The following is a 14059-nucleotide window of genomic DNA, read 5'->3' on the forward strand; positions in this document are numbered from 1 at the left end:
CATGGGAGACCCAGATGGAGCTTCTGGCTCCTGGCTTTGGTCTGGATAGACATTGCTGTTGTGGGCATTTGAAGAGTGAACCAGTAGATGGAAGATCTCTATCTTTGTCTCTTCCTTTCTATCTCTCTGCCTTTCAAATAAATATTTTTTAAAAGATATATTTATTTATTTATTTGAAAGGCAGAGTTACAGAGAGGCAGAGGCAAAGGGAAAAAGAGCTCTCCCATTTTCTGGTTTACTCCCCAAATGGCCACAACAGCTGGAGCTGAGTGGATCTGAGCCAGCAGCCAGGAGCTTCTGGGTCTCCCATGCGGGTGCCGGGGCCCAAGGACTTGGGCCATCTTCTTCTGCTTTCCCAGGCCATAGCAGAGAGCTGGATCAGAAGTGGAGCACCTGAGACTTGAATCAGCGCCAATATGGGATGTCAGCTCTGCAGGCGGCAGCTTTACCCACTAAGCCACAGCGCCGGCCCCCAAATAAATAAATCTTCAAAAAAGAAAAAAACAGAAAAAACCACTTCAGAGTCTGTAGTTTACTTAACAACAAAATTACAACAAAACAGACCTGGAGTTATTTCTCTCCAGAAATGGGCTAGTCAGTGTAATCATAAGCAATCCACTTGCTAGCACTTCTTGTTTCCAATTGTTAAAATGAAAAGTGTTTGTAATATGCTTTAAGCTTTTCATCTGAAATACTAACAGCATGTTGCTTACTGTTTGCATTTTAATAACTCTGTTTTCTTTTATGATCACTTCATTTTTGAAGAAGTGGTGTGCTTTAACAGCATAACGATTCTCAAGCAATGGGACAGATTAATGGGAATGAATATACTTATGGATGTAATCCAAAAATGAAAACCTGGACAACTCAATACATGGCAGAGACTTTTTGGTATTGCTTTCACGTCTGTTTTTTGTTTTCATTTCCAAATAAAGAATTAGCATGTATGGCATAATATATATTTGAGTTTGTCCTTGGATCCTGACATTAGAACCCCCAAAACTCATGATTTCCTGAGTGACAGGAGTGATGGGAATCTTTTGCTCCAGTATTTGGTCTTCATCCGCAACTCCTGACACAGAGCTCTTAAGGCCCTCTGGAATTCCCTGAGTGACAGGAACACCCTTTCTGCTGATGAGATAGCTCCTCATGGGCTCCTCGACAGCTTCAGCATGCGGCAGTGCACCAGAAGGCCCAAGCCTTGATTAGAAGTCTGGCAACCTGTAGCCCAGCCTCTTCTCTTCTGAAGAGAAAAGAGGGCCTGGAGACTGAGTTAATAATCAGTCATACTTACAGGAACAACCGCCATAAAAATCCCCAAATGACAGTTTGGAGAACTTCTCGGTTGGTGCCCATATCAAGGTGCAAGGAGGGTGGGGTGCCCAGGGTGGACATGGAAGCGCCGCATCCCTCTAGGCCCTCTGCCAGCACCTGCCCTCTGCAGCTCTGCTGCTTGGGCGTCCCTGAATTGTATATTTACAAAATAAACCAGTACATTTAAATAATAAGTACTCCTGAGTTCTGTAAGGCATCCCACCAAATTATCACAGAGAATGCAGGGAAGTTGTGGGAACCCTTGGCTTCAGTTGGACAGATTTGTGAACAACCTGGGGACCTGACTCTTGTGACCGGCATCTGATGGGAGGGCAGTCTTGTAGGACTGAGCCTTTAGTCCTGTGGGGTCTGATGCTAACTCCGGGTAATTAGTGCTAAAATTGAATTATAGGCTACTCAGTTGGTGTCCAGAGTTGGAGGATTGGTTAGAATGAGAAAATCCCCATACATTTGGTGTCAGAAGTTTTGTGAAGAAAAACAGCTCAGCAAGTAAAACTGTAAATATACAAAATCCTTTCACACAGCTTAAAATAATTAACAGATAAACAAAAAAGAATTAACAGAAAAACAAAAAGAAAAAAGAAACCAACCTCAGTAGCATATTATTCTAACAACTTGCTTTGGAGAGAATAGAAACTCTTTTCCAATAGAAAAGAAAGTGACAAATGGTCTTAGAGCTTTCTAAGGATGGCTTGGTGAGTCTACTTCCCTGCAACTTTTTCTTAGCTGCATTTCAGAGATGGATACACGCTGAAAGAACTGAAGAACCATGCATCACATCACCCATGACCACTGCAAGTACTCAGAGTTTACTGCTCATAAATTATAGGTAACATAATTCTTCCCTCCTTCCTCTGTAGAGACAGACAGAATGGCTACCATCCAGATCCAGCCTGGCTTAACGGCCTCCTCTGAGGTTTATGTTAACATCATTGTGGACTGAGCAACAGGAAGCATCTGTGTATCCTACCACAAACTGAGATGACCCATCCTTTCCCCACTGGAAGATAAATTCTGTTAGTATTAAGTTATCTAATTGTTCTTGCTTTATATATATAAAACGCTTAGACATATCATAGTGATAACGTCTGAAATAACTAAAGTGATTTATAATTATGTAAAGATTTTAGTTTTTCCCAGTCGGTCAATACTGATTCTTATTTTTTCTCCTATGATTTAAAGGAAACGTGTTACGAAAGCTATTCTTGCAAATCTTTTGTTCGAGAACAATTGATAGTGGAGTAAAACTCGGGGAGCAATGTTGGTTAACAACTGTTAGGTGACCTAGAGAAGCAGATGGTATAACTGATTGAGTCCTACAAAATGGAGAAAGAGAATACTGAAAGATATTTGCTTTGGGGGCTGGTGATAACGGGTAAAGCTGCTGCCTGTGACACAGGCATCCCACATGGGCACTGTTTCACGTCCTGACTGCTCCACTTCTAATCCAGCTCTCTGCTAATGGCCTGGGAAAAGCAGAAGGTGGCCCAAGTGTTTGGGCCCCTGCCACTCATGTGGGAGAGCAGGATAAGCTCCTGGCTTGGTCACTTATCTCTCCCTCGCTCTCTGCAACTGTGCCTTTCAAATAAATAATACATCTTTAAAAAAATTTTAAAAAGATATTTGTTCAAATATGCTAGTTTCCCCATAAAAGGCAATAATGACAACCATATTTTTTCCCTTTTGTATATTTGCTTTTTACTCCAGGTGATTCTATCATATTCTATTTTCTGATCTGTAAAGTTAGTCATTTAAAAATACCTAAAGGATGCATATATTTAAATATTTTTAGCAACAAAAAATGCAAGATGGAAATATCCCACCAGCAAGGAAGAACTAAATACTTCACATCACTCTCAGATTTTTAAATAAGATTATAACATGGCAAATTAGAATATAAAGCTTGAGTGTTACTGAAATGATTAGAAGTATACAGATATTTTGCTAAATCCCCTTGGACTTCTTTGGTGATACTAATAGCAAGTCCACACTTGCTTCCTCAGAGCCATTCTCGTTTGACCTATCTAGAAGCTCCATCTTAATTATCAAATTATCTCAAAGGGATCGTACTTCTCAAGAACACAAAATCTCGGGGCCAGAGTTGTGGCACAGCAGGGTAAGCTGCCGGCTGCATCCTATATGGGCGCTGGTTCAAGATTCAGCTGCTCCACTTTCAATCCAGCTCCCTGCTAATACAACTAGGAAAGCAGTGGACGGTGGCCCAAGTCCTTGGGCATCTGTACCCACATGGGATATATGGATGAAACTCCTGGCTCCTGACTTTGCTATGGCCCAGCCCTGACCATTGTGGCCATATAAGGAATGAACAAGAGGATGGAAGATTCTCTATCTCTTCCTCTGTAACTCTGCCTTTCAAATAAATAAAATAAGTCTTAAAAAAAGCAAAATCTCAAATATTCATTGATTTGAATAGATATTTAGTAATATTATGGTGCATATTTTGTGCCAGGCTCTGTTCTAGATACTAAGTGAACAAAATAGACAAAATCAAATCAAAACCAAAACCCCTAGACATGGAATGTTTTCTATTTTTGAAGGCAGGCTCTATATAAAAACAAAGCCTCCCTAAAACAACGACTATCTCCTATCTTGACAAATCTAAGCCATGCGAGGGCAGGGGCTATGCTGCCCCAATATCCTCACCACACTGCATGCAGTGCACTGTGGATGATTCATGATACTCCCTGAATATTTAAACAGAAGATTCTTTCTGCTTAAGTTCAGACACCATCCTGGTGCTTTGCCTGTTACATCTGACCAGACTTTTCTGCTCAGCTTTCACAGTCCTGGGAGTTGGAACCTACCCTACTTCTTTATTTCTGCCACCTCCCAGCATGTACCTTCTGGACTGCCAAGACCTGCTCACTCTTACTTGGCTCATCAATAAAAACTCTTCTCCAGTTAGACTGAACAAACACTGACCCATAAGCTTCAATATACTAGTCTTGGGCTGGAGATTTTCAGGCACCTTACTTAATGTACATGGGCACTCTGATTGGTTTCCACAAGCAGTGAGTGAGGCTCAGCTTCTGATAGTGGCCCACTGTCAACAAGCAATTGAGCTGCAGTCCAGGTCCTGTCGCACCCAGCTGCCCCTAGCCTCGGGAAGCCTTCTCTCTTCACTCTGCCCTCTCCACTCCTTACTATGAAACCTCAGTTGTTTTCTGAGTTCCTCTATGTGTTATTTATTCATTCACCTATTTTGCCACTGGATGGTAGCTCTCTGAGCACAACTGCATATTGTACTTTCGTTCACTTCCTCATAGAACCTGCCACCGCATTGTGTCCAGCAAGTACCCAATAAATACTTCACTAACTCATAAAAAGCTAAATGTTTAGTCTGAGTTGTCTATTTTCAACTGTTAAAAGGTTAACCTTTGAAATACTTCCAACTCTGACAATCTTTGAAAAAAACTTCCTATGGTCACAACTTACTATGCAGAAAACAAAAAAAAAAAAAAAAGAAAAAGAAAAAAAATCCACAAAGATACTCAAATACTCCTCTTAAAATTCAAGAGTTATCTTTGACTTACAGGAAAACAATTTAATGCTCATTTGATCTTTCTTAAGATTTTTTTTAAAGATTTATTTACTTATTTGAAAGTCAGAGTTACAGAGAGAGGAGAGACAGAGAGAGATCTTTTATCTGCTGGTTCACTCCCCACATGGCTGCAATAGTCTGTGCTGGGACAGGCTGAAGCCAGGAGCCAGGAGCTTCATTCAGGTCACCACTTGGGCCCTCTTCCACTGCTTTTTTCAGGCCATTAGCAGTGAGCTCAATCAAAAGCGGAGCAGCTGGGACACAAACCAGCACCCATGAGGGATGCCGGCATTGCAGGTGGCAGCTTTACCCACCAAGCCACAATGCTGACCCTTCTCCTTCCTTTCTTCACCTCAATCACAATCCTGTTCAATTTATTTTTTCCATGCATAAAAGCCCTACTATTTCCAAGTTTTCTTCCATTCTCTTCACCATACCATGTCCCTATGGATCTTCGCTGGCTCCTTTGGGTCTCTGAGGTAGGGCAACCTAAGCTGCACAGACATGCTACATTTTGATGAGCTACCTTAGCCAGGCAAATGCATTCTGGTGAGTCAACAAACTTCCCATAGGCATGTTCAGCAAACACCCTAAATAGCACTCTGGTCTCAGAATTAGCCCTTAAGGCCTTCAGATCTGGTTGAAAAGCCCATGAGAGCATTTCAGACATGGAAAGCCAAGACACTGCGGCAAAAAAAATGATCTACATGAAGGATCTCTGTGAGTGAGATCCTGATGGAAAGGTTTTACCTTTCTCTGAAGGGAGGAGAGAACTTCCACCTTGCTTATGGCCCTGTCTAAATACTGAAGGAGTTTGTGGACCCAAAATTTTGGCTTCCATAGCCTTGGCAGCTCATGACAAAAGCCTCGGAAGCCTCGGGTGATCACCAACATCATAAATAAAAGTGTCAATTGTTAAATCAACAACAGGAGTCACTGTGCACTTGCTTCACATGTAGGACCTCTGTCCTTAATGTGTTGTACAATGAGAATTAACAGTAAAACTTGTCTTCAAATAGTATTTTATACTTTGTGTGTCTGTGTGGGTACAAACTGTTGAATTATTTACTTAGTATAGAGTTGATCTTCTGTATATAAAGATAATTAAAAATGAATCTTAATTAAGAATGGCATGGGAGAGGGAAAAGGAAGTGGGATGGTTTGGGGGTGGAAGGGCAGGTATGGGAAAGAACTGCTATATTCCAAAAGCTGTACCTATGAAATTTATTAAATAAAAGCTTTTTAAAAAATGATTAAAAGAAATCTAACAAAAATCATGCACACAAATAGTAAATAGGGTTCTAATTAATCTGATAATTATTATTTAATACTTTTGAAATTTATTTTAGAGCAAGGCTCCAAATTCTTCTCAGTTTTTATCCTGAAGTTCTACTTTGATTCCAGACACTTTCTATTGAGTCCAGTGAAAAGAAACTGGAATTGACAGGTATGGATTGGCTGTTGTGTATTAGGTATTATATTACATGTGAGCCTATAAGTCATCTCATTCAGGCAATGTTAAGAATGAGGGCGGTAAGGTTTGAGAGACCAGAGAACTAGCCCCAGTTTTAGTTAGTACATAAATATTAGCCCCAGTGTTTAGTTAGTACATAAATATTAGCTCTGGGGTTCACTCATGGTATTCTGATCTAGGCTCCATGCTCTGTCTACTATCTAACATTGTATGTGAGGCCGGCACCGCGGCTCACTAGGCTAATCCTCCGCCTTGCGGCGCCAGCACACCGGGTTCTAGTCCCGGTCAGGGCGCCAGATTCTGTCCCGGTTGCCCCTCTTCCAGACCAGCTCTCTGCTGTGGCCAGGGAGTGCAGTGGAGGATGGCCCAAGTACTTGAGCCCTGCACCCCATGGGAGACCAGGAGAAGTACCTGGCTCCTGCCATTGGATCAGCGCGGTGCGCCGGCCGCAGCGCACCGGCCACGGCGGCCATTGGAGGGTGAACCAACGGCAAAAGGAAGACCTTTCTCTCTGTCTCTCTCTCTCACTGTCCACTCTGCCTGTCAAAAACAACAACAACAACAACACTGTATGTGAATTCTAAAATAACCTGGGGCCAGTGTTGTCTCATATGGGCACTGGTTTGAGTTCTGGCTGCTCGACCTCTGATCCAGCTCCTTGTTAACGCACCCGAGAAAGCAGCAGAATACAGCCCAAGTGCTTGGGCCCCTGCACCCATTTGGGAAACCCAGAAGAAGCTCCTGGCTCCTGGCTTCAGGTTGGCTCAGCTAAGCTCCGGCCGTTGTGGCCATTTGAGGAGTGAACCAGTGGATGGATGATACTCCCCCCTCCCCCTGTCTTTACCTTTCTCTGCAACTCTTTCAAATAAGTAAGATAAATCTTATTTTTTTAATTTTTATTTATTTATTTATTTATTTTGACAGGCAGAGTTAGACAGTGAGAGAGAGAGAGACAGAGAGAAAGGTCTTCCTTTTTCCGTTGGTTTACCCCACAAGTGGCCGCTACGGCTGGCGCGTTGCGGCCGCCGTGCTGCGCCAATCCGAAGCCAGGAGCCAGGTGCTTCCTCCTGGTCTCCCATGTGGGTGCAGGGCCCAAGCACTTGGGCCATCCTCCACTGCCTTCCCGGGCCACAGCAGAGAGCTGGACTGGAAGAGGAACAATTGGGACAGAATCTGGCTCCCCGACTGGGACTAAAACCCGGGGTGCTGGCGCCGCAGGCAGAGGATTAGCCTAGTGAGCCGCGGCACCGGCCAAGATAAATCTTAAAAAAAAAAAAAAAAAAAAAAAAGGGAGAAGAAGAAGAAGAGACAGAACAAGAGAGAAAAGAAGAAAGAAAATGGGTGAGAGAGAGAGAGAGAGAGAGAGCACGATCTCTTTACTGGCTCACTCCTCAAATGGCTGTAACAGCCAGGTCTGGGTCAGGCCACAGCCAGAAGCCAGGAGTCAAGAACTCCAACCTGGTCTCCCACATGGGTGGCAGGTGCCCAAGTACTTGAACCATCTTCTGTTGCCTTCCCAGGCACATTAGCAGGGAAACTGGATTGGAAGCAAGTAGCCAGGAACTGAAATGGCATTCTGACATGGGATTGCTGGTGTTGCAAGTGGTGGCTTAACCCGCTGTACCACAATGCCAGCCCCTGCTTCCTGACATTTAGCAGTACTGCCTTTGGGTGTTTGCTAGCAAACAACAAGAAACAGCATCTGACTTTTACACACGTTTACTTACAATGTGCTGGAGACCAAGCCTGGTGCCTTATACCATCATACCATTCAATCCTCAGAACACACCCTGGGAGGTAGGTACTGTTGTTATTCCTATTTTTAAATATGAGGAAACTGAGAGGTTAAGGAGCTTGCACAGAGTCACGTAGAAGGAAAATGGTGGAGCTAAGTTCCTAAGCCCAGATGGCCTTGACTGCAGAGCTCAAACTCCTAACCATTACAGCACCTCTCAGGCAAATAGAAAAAAACCCAAACACCAAATCTCCTCCAAGTCTAGAAAACAGGGAATTAAAGAATAAGGTCACTATAGACTCAGGTTGGCATCAGAAGGCTTTCAGGGACAAGACTCTAAGCAAGGCACAAAGCAGAGTGGGATTTCTTGGGTAAAGCTGAGAACAGAGAACAGCACAAGAACGGAGCCATCCAATCACAGCCACCACTCGCCAGGTGGAGCACAGAAGGCATCAGCCAAAAAGCAGTAGGCCAGCTGATTTTTAGTAGAATCTCAGTCTGCTTCTGTCCCCTTGTTTCCTTCTTTCCGGTTCTCCAGATCCTATGGTGCCCAGATACGTAGAAAACAGAAATTCCAATATAAACAGAGTAAAGCTAAATAGGACCGAACTTTCAATTATTGACTGAAGTCTCTTCTTTCTTCCCAGTGCACTATAAATTTTCTACCTTTGATAACATTTCCTGTTTGAATATAAATCAAGCCATTTGAATTGTGTAATAGTTACTCCTGGGGCCGGCACTGTGGTGCAGTGAGTTAAAGCCCCAGCCTGCAGCACGGGCATCCCTTATGCACACTGGTTCAAGTCCCGACTGCTCCACTTCCAATCCAGCTCTCTACTATGGCCTGAGAAAGCAGTAGAAGATGGCCCAAGTCCTTAGGCCCCTGCACCCACATGGAAGACCTGGAAGAAACTCCTGGCTCCTGGCTTCTGATCAGCTAAGCTCTGGCCACTGCAGTCATTTGGGGAATGAACCAGCAGATGGGAGACCTCTCTCTCTCTCTCTGGATCTAACTCTTTCAAATAAATAAATCTTAAAAGAAAATTGTTACTCCTAATTTTATTGGAATGAGAGTACTTCCCCCTCATGTTCTCACTCTTAACTATTGAATTCTCACGGTATTTATTTATTTATTTATTTTTTTGACAGGCAGAGTGGACAGTGAGAGAGAGAGACAGAGAGAAAGGTCTTCCTTTGCCGTTGGTTCACCCTCCAGTGGCCGCCGCGGCCGGTGCGCTGCGGCCGGCGCACCGCGCTGTTCCGATGGCAGGAGCCAGGAGCCAGGTGCTTTTCCTGGTCTCCCATGGGGTGCAGGGCCCAAGCACCTGGGCCATCCTTCACTGCACTCCCGGGCCACAGCAGAGAGCTGGCCTGGAAGAGGGGCAACCGGGACAGAATCCGGCGCCCCGACCAGGACTAGAACCCGGTGTGCCGGCGCCGCTAGGTGGAGGATTAGCCTAGTGAGCCGCGGCGCCGGCCTGGAATTCTCACTTTTTAACAATTACGTGGCCAAGATGTTTTAGTATAGAGTCCAAACTTATTAATGGGCTATATGCTAAAACATTATTGTACATTAGTTGTTTGGAACTTGTAATTCATTTTCCCATGGAAACAGGAGTCAAGTTCCAAGCAGGTCTACAAAAGCTTGTTTAACCAGAAAGGTACGCAGCAGAAACGAACACTGTCACCTCTATGTTCACCTCTGCCTGGTATCCGGAGGTCTCATACTTCACCGTGTCTGCTAACCACACTTTTGCAAATTTTTTTACTACTAAAAATTATAGAAAAGGCTATCAATTTCTTTAAATAAAAAAAGTAGTAATTTGAAAGGTGAGAGAAAGAGAAATTTTCCATTTACTGGAAGTTCACTCCTGAAATTCCTGAATGGCTAGGACTGGACAAGGTTAAAGTCAGGAGCCCAGAACTCCATCAAGGTCTCCCACCCGGTGGCAGGAGCTCAAGTATTTTGGCCATCATCTGCTGCCTCCCAGACTCATTAACAAGAAATTGGATTAGAAGGGGAGGCGAGGGGTCACTGTTGTGGAGTAGCAGGTAAAGCCTCTGCCTATGATGCTGGCATACCATATGGGTGCCATTTGAGTCCTAGCTGCTCCATTTCCAATCCAGTTCCCTGCTAATAGCCTGTGAAAAGCCAGAGGCAGAGTTACAGGCAGAGAAGGGAGTGAGAGAGAGAGAAATATCTTCCATCCGCTGGTTCACTCCCAAAATGGCTACAACAGGAGGGGCTGCGCCAGAAGATTCCATCCTGGTCTCCCACTTGGGTGGAGTCCATGTACTTGGGCCATCATCAGCTGCCTCTCAGGTACATTAGCAGGAAGCTAGATTGTAAGTGGAGTAGCCAGGACTCAAACTGACACTCCCTGATATAGGGGGTGAGGGTCACAAGCAGTAGCTTAACCCAGTGTGCCACAACGACTACACCAACTTCTTCTTCTTCTTCTTCTTTTTTTTTTTTTGATAGGCAGAGTTAGACCAAGAGAGAGACAGAGAGAAAGGTCTTCCTTTTCTGTTGGTCCACCCCCAAAACGGCCACTACAGCTGGCGTGCTGCGGCCGGTGCACTGCGCCGATCTGAAGCCAGGAACCAGGTGCTTCTCCTGGTCTCCCATGAGGGAGCACAGCCCAAGGACTTGGGCCATCCTCCACTGCACTCCTGGGCCACAGCAGAGAGCTGGACTGGAAGAGGAGCAACCGGGACTAGAACCCAGGGTGCCGGCGCCACAGGCGGAGGATTAGCCTAGTGAGCCACGGTGCCAGCCCGACTACCCCAACTTCTAATCACTTCTAATTCTACCCAAATCCAATCTTTAATATGGCTTTGGGAGTTTCTTTTTATTAATCATTAGTAAATACAGCTTATTGTAGATGGTCATTTTTCTTAACAGTCAGGAGCCAATGTAATGGCCCCAAAACATCTACAGCCTGGGTGGCAATATCACATTCTCTGCCTCATCCATAACATGAGAGGTGGTGCCAGGGACACATTTTGCCCTGCTGCTGACACTATTTGCTCTCTGTTAAATCATATGGCCCTCGTGAGGATTTTTTTAAGAGATTTATTTATTTTTTTGGAAGTCAGAGTTACACAGTGAAAGGCAGAGAGAGGTCTTCCATCGCTGGTTCATTCCCCAGTTGGCTGCAACAGCTGGAGTGCGCTGATCAGAAGTTAGAAGCCAGGAGCTTCTTCCGAGTCTCCCACGCGGGAGGGCCCCTGGCCCTCATCAGGATGTAAAAACTGAAAAACAGGGGCCAGTGCTATCGTGCAGCTAGTTAAAGCCACAGCCTGCAGCGCCAGCATCCAAGGGCACTAGTTCAAGTCCAGACTGCTCTATTTCTTCTTCTTCTTTTTTTGTTTTTTAAAGATTTATTTGTTTGCTTGAAAGGCAGAGTTGGGACCAGCACTGTGGCGCAGCGGGTTAACGCTCTGGCCTGAAGCGCCGGCATCCCATATGGGCGCCGGTTCTAGTCCCAGCTGCTCCTCTTTCAATCCAGCTCTCTGCTGTGGCCTGGGAAAGCAGTAGAAGATGACCCAAGTCCTTGGGCCCCTGCACCCACGTGGGAGACCCGGAAGAAGCTCCTGGCTTCAGATTGGCATGGCTCCGGCCGTTGCAGTCAATTGGGGAGTGAACCAGTGGATGGACGATCTCTCTTTCTATCTCTACCTCTCTGTAACTCTGTCTTTCAAGTAAATAAAATAAATCTTAAAAAAAAAAAAAAAAAAAGAAAAAGAAAGAAAGAAAGAAAGAAAGAAAGGCAGAGTTACAGAGAGGCAGAGGCAGAGAGGTCTTTCATCTGCCGGTTTGCTACCCAGATGGCCACAAGAGCCAGAGCTGCACCAATCCAAAGCCAGGAGCTTCTTCTGGTCCCCCACAGGGATGCAGGGGTCCAAGGACTTGGGGCATCTTTTACTGCCATAGCAGAGAGCTGGATTGGAAGTGGAGCAGCTGGGACTCAAACTGGCAGCACCTTAACTCACTACACCACAGTGCTGGGCCCTGCACCACTTTTGAGCCAGTTCCATAATGCACCTGGAAAAGCAGTGGAGGACAGCCCAAGTCCTTGGGCCCCTGCACCCACATGGGAGACCTAGAAGAGGCTTCTGGTTCCTGGCTTCGGCCTGGCCCAGTCCTGGCCATTGCGGCCAATTGGAGAGTGAACCAGCGGACGGATGATCTCTCTATTTCCCTGCCTCTCCTTCTCTCTTTCTGTAACTCTGCTTTCAAATAAATAAATAAAGCAAACTCTCTTGGTTTCTGGTGTGTAATCTAGTAATAGTTCTCAGGTCTGTGTGCCTCTGGATTAGGTGTTAGAATTTGGAAGACTACCTGCAGAAGGCTTATATATATTTTGATTGTAGCAGATTCTTTATTTCAGACATTTCATACTCAGATAATCTACAGCTATGATGCAAATATCTGCAAATACAATGCTTATCTCAGAAACACTTTGTTGTAGGGCACAGTAACCACAGTAAAACCAAAACCTTTGTTTTAGGTAGAAACAGTACCAATGAATATTTTCAAAACAATAAATGCTTAAAGTTAAAAAAAAAAAGTATGTGTATATCTAATTTTAACTGCATGGTTTTCAGGCTGTGACTGTACCTCACTTCCATCCTGCACTCCCAGCTCCTCGGGAGTTTTTGTACTAGTTAGAGACTCTTGGTGTGGCTTTTGACTCTGCCTTTGGACATATTAAGAAAAACACCCGTATGATTAGGGAAGGTTCATATTCTTACTCCTTCCCTCCAAAAAACACTAAACACTAATAACCATGCCAACTGTCAGTGTTTATTTTAAATACTTGGTGATTCTATCAGCAAACAAACATTCACCAATACAGGCATGACTTCACTGCTTAAAGACAATTCTAATATATTAAACACGCATATGTCTTTCACTTTAAATCCATGTAACAACCTGTGGGTAAGATCTTTTAAGGATCTAGGTGGTATTTTCTTAATAACATTATTATAAAGAGGTCAATTTTACAAGACTAAAAACCATTAATACCAAAAAGCAGAGTCTAATGTAAAAACATGAAGGCAAGTGCTTCCTATTTCAACAAAGGCCCTACAGCTCCTTGTGAAGTTAAGGGACAGCAGAATAAATAAGCCAGTGCTTAACCACACACTGCTCAATGGGATCAGGAAGAAAGTCTCAGAGTACATTTCAAATAACAAATATATTTACCTCTGCATTTCTCAAAACAACTGACAGATTTACGTATTAGACTTCATGAAGGTGAATATGCGACTGATTGCCAACAAGGAATGAAGAGGGCTCCAAGGGCTGGTGACTCAAAGTTTGGTTTAGGCAAAGGACAGGTGGCAGAAACCTAGTACTTCCAAGCAGAGAGCACCGAGTTGCGGCAGGCACCTGGAAAACTCCAGGGCAGGAGAATTTAGAATCTGACAAGAAAGCTTTAGCGTCAGAAGGTCCACCCTCCCTGACAAGGAAAGACAGTTTAATGAATTGTTTTTAAAAAAGAAGAAAACTATTTTTGGGCACTTTTGGGAGAATTAAATGAGAATACATGCATAAAACATCCACTAAGTTTACTAAAATGCATTAGACACTCAATGTTATCCCAATTTGAGTAGTGGGAATTCTGGGTGGAAAAGGCGGCTTCCCAGATGTTTTCAGTAGATCTGGTAGCACTTGCAGCTTTTGGAAATCAGCGATAGCACCTGAAATGAGTTCAACGGAATCCTGAAATAAACCCTGACCAACTACATTCACCAATATTACAAACTTAATGGGATTTCTTTTTTGGCTCAGCTGTAATCCCCCAGGTTTTGGCTATGTGGCTCAATTGATGGTAAGTACCATGGATTGTAGTCGTGTACAACTCAAACTTCACAAAGAGAAAAGCATTGAAATGCAAAGATTATGCAGCATAGCCTTATCCCCTTGATAGACATCATGCAAACA

The sequence above is a fragment of the Oryctolagus cuniculus genome, chromosome 3 (genome assembly GCF_051225735.1).
Source record: "Oryctolagus cuniculus isolate XC-2025 breed Fujian yellow rabbit chromosome 3, ASM5122573v1, whole genome shotgun sequence".
NCBI lineage: Eukaryota > Metazoa > Chordata > Mammalia > Lagomorpha > Leporidae > Oryctolagus > Oryctolagus cuniculus.